Source organism: Prosopis cineraria, unplaced genomic scaffold (assembly GCF_029017545.1).
Source record: "Prosopis cineraria cultivar Desert tree isolate PC_DT_omini unplaced genomic scaffold, ASM2901754v1 PC5, whole genome shotgun sequence".
In the NCBI taxonomy this organism is placed as follows: Eukaryota; Viridiplantae; Streptophyta; class Magnoliopsida; order Fabales; family Fabaceae; genus Prosopis; species Prosopis cineraria.
This window is the reverse complement of record NW_026555336.1, coordinates 18,266,712-18,270,074: the sequence shown is the minus strand read 5'-3', so window position 1 is coordinate 18,270,074 and position 3,363 is coordinate 18,266,712. Positions and strand designations below refer to the sequence as shown.

Sequence of the window (3,363 nt, the reverse complement as noted above, 5' to 3'; positions counted from 1 at the left end):
AAAGCTCTATATCCTAGCTTCACTTTAAAATTGGTTTGGTCAATTTTGGACGTGGGAAGTGTCCTGTGGAAATTTTACAATCTAACAAGGTCCAGGGAGCCATTACAGAGGATTCCCAAAACCCTTGTTTCAACTTTGAGTTAGCATATCTTCCTCTTTGTGCGTTCAAATTGATTGATTCCAGTTTCATTTTTCTTATCGCTGTCTTATCTTTGTTTCTTGTGTTTAGATTTATTTTCTTCAATTTTTCCATTTTCCTATTTGAAAGTTTGTTAGAAGCTCTGAAGGTCTTCTGGACGAAATCCTGTTTCTCCAGACTTGAGGACCAACTTGTGAAAAATTCTGGGAACGATTGGGCAGGATTTTTAATCTAAAAGTTTTATATAATTTTCCTGTATATCTCTTGTGTTTCTCATAAAAGTTTCAGGGAATTTTCATGTGGATTTGCTGATAGAAAATTCACAAGTTCACTGTCTCCAGAGAGCCTACTGTGCGAATTCCAGAATTGCCAAAGCTTCTTGATTGAGCATTTCTAACTCTCTTTCTACTTGTTTGGTGTTATTTTTTTTTTCATTTTGTTGCTATTGAGTTTAATAAAAAAAATAAAAAAAATTATTTCTCTTGCTTTTGTGTGTTTTGAATTGTTTCATGTTGATTTGCATTTTAGTTTAGCTTGTTCTTTGTTCTTAATTTTCTTGAGCTTGATTAGTGCATGACCCGAAGAAAACATACCTCTTTTGTTGAATTAGATCCAGAAATTGAAAGGACTATTTCTAGATTGAGAAGATCACAACCTATTCTTGATTCTCATTTGGTTTGTAATTCAACAATGGAAGGTATCTTAGGACATGAGCATGTGCATAATGAGGGCCATGGGAATGGGAATGAGAATTTGCATGATGATGGCCATGTTAATAATGAATTTGAAGGCTTGCATAACCCTAGAGAGGAGAGGAGCATTAGGCAATTAACTCAACCTAATTGGCATGATAATCCTTATGGCTTATATGTTCCTCCTACTAATGTTCAATTTGAAATTAAATCCTCCTTGATTAATGCATTGCCTAAATTTCATGGGTTACCAGGAGAGGATTCCATAGGTTTTTGCATACTTTCCTATTGGTTTGTGATACTATGAAGCCTATGCATGTAAATGTTGATGATGTTCAAGCTAAGGCTTTTGTATTTTCTCTTGAAGGTTTAGCAAAGGAGTGGTATTTCAACTACCCTTCTTATGTGAAAGTGAGCACATGGGCCGAGCTAAGAAGACTCTTCTTAGATAAATTCTTTCCAAATTCCAAGGTCACCAATTTGAGGAAGCAAATCTATGGGGTCCAACAAGGAGAGGATGAGAGTCTCTATGAGTATTGGACTAGATTCCAAGGCCTTTTGGCTAAATGCCCACACCATCAAATTTCTAGTGAGAATTTAGTCCAATATTTCTATGAGGGCTTGATTCCAAGAGACAAAGTTAACATTGATGCCGCTAGTGGTGGATGCTTGATTGACCTCACTTCCTTAAAGGCTTGGGAACTAATTGACAAGATGGCTTCAAGTGGTGCTCAATACTCTACAAGGGAAAAGAGAAATGTGAATATGGTAGGTTCCTCAGTTCTTAATGATTCATATGTGGACTTGCTAGCTGCCAAGATTGGGAGAATGTTGGCTCCACAAATATCTCAAGTGAGCAATGTAAGTACTTCTCAAGCACTTGTCCCTTATTCTTGTACTTTTTGTGACTCACCTATGCATGTAGAAAGCAATTGTCCTATTAAGTTTGAACAAGTAAATGCTATCTACAATGGAAAACAATCCTATGGTGGGAGGCAAGGGCAAGGAGCTTATTCTAATACTTACAACCCTTCATGGAGAGACCATCCTAATTTCTCCTATTCAAATCCAAATGTGGCTTTACAAGACAATCAACAAAGAGGATCCTATCAAAACACCTTTGGCCGTGACCCTCCACCTCATTTGTCTCAAGGTAGCTCTTCTCAAAGCTACAATCCAAGTGGTAATTCTCTTACACCTTCTTCTAATTCTTATAGTGATAGGAGGCTTGTTCCAATTGAGAGTTCTTCTAATTCGAACTCTTCTAATGATGTGAATGTGTTACGTAAGCAGTTGATTGAAATGAACTCTTTGTATAAAAACATGTATGATGGCTTAGGGAACAAGGTAGAGAGTATGGGTAACAAGTGTGAGAACATGAACTCTAAAATTGATGCCCTTACTTCTCAAATGAATATGCTTGCTAACCAATTAAGTGCAGCCAATGCTCAAGCCTCTACATTACCATCCAACACCGTTGCTAATCCTAAAGCTAATCTTAATGCTATCACATTGAGGAGTGGCAAGGAGTTGGGAGAAAGAGTACAAGAAGACAAAGACAAGGGAAGGCCGAGAAGCCCTCTTTAAATTCTTCAATTGATGTTAATGTTTCTAGTTCTTCTTTTGCTCCTAATGATGCATCTTTTTGTAGAGATGATGAGGATGAAAACATTGAGGAGATCATATGTGAGCAACCACCATCTAAGGTGGAAAAGGGGACTATGGCCGAGTTGTTTAGTAAGGAAAAAGAGGGAGAGGCCGAGCAAAGTGAAACAAGAAAGGAGAGTTCAAGGAAGGAAGAAGGAAAGCAAAGTCAAGAGATTATGAAGAAGCTTCCTTTTCCACAAGCACAAGTGGTCCCTAAGCAAGTAAAGGGACAATTTGATCAAGAGGTATATGATTTCTTCCACAAGATTCATGTTAATGTACCCTTGATGGATGTAGTTAAGAACTTTCCTAAGTATGCCAAATTTTGAAAAGATTGTTGTACAAATAAAAGAAAATTTAGGCCTAATGCAAGGGTACAATTACCCTCATCTGTGAGTGCTATCATGAAGCCTCAACTCCCTATAAAATGTGAAGGACCCCGGTTCCTTCACAATTCCATGCAAGATTGGCAACACACATTTTTCTCATGCATTGATAGACTTAGGTGCAGCCATTAATGTTATGCCTCTTTCAATTTATCATGCCTTGAGTCTTGATTGCATGCATAAGACACCTATGATATGCCAATTAGCGGATAGAAGTGTTAGAAGACCACATGGAGTAGTAGAAGACTTGTTGGTTTGTGTTAAAGGTCTATTATTTCCTGTGGATTTCTATGTGCTTGATATGTCAAAAGAAGGGAGTGGGATGATATTTTGATTTTAGGAAGGCCATTTATGAGGACTGCCCGTACATTGATTGACATGGAAAAAGGTAGTTTGATTTTGAAATGTGGAGAGGATCATGTTATTTTTAATATATATGAAGCAATGAAACATCCTTTTGAGGATTATTCTTTGTTAGGTGTAAGTTCCATTGAGTTAT

At 37.2% G+C, this 3,363-nt stretch overlaps 1 non-coding gene across 1 annotated transcript; it reads right to left on the bottom strand.

Annotated features, from left to right (window-relative positions):
- Nucleotides 1-1,308: 1,308 nt before the first annotated feature.
- LOC129312279 (small nucleolar RNA R71) lies at nt 1,309-1,415 on the bottom strand. The gene has a single exon (XR_008593522.1). It is a non-coding gene; the product is annotated as a small nucleolar RNA R71 (small nucleolar RNA).
- Nucleotides 1,416-3,363: the final 1,948 nt, after the last annotated feature.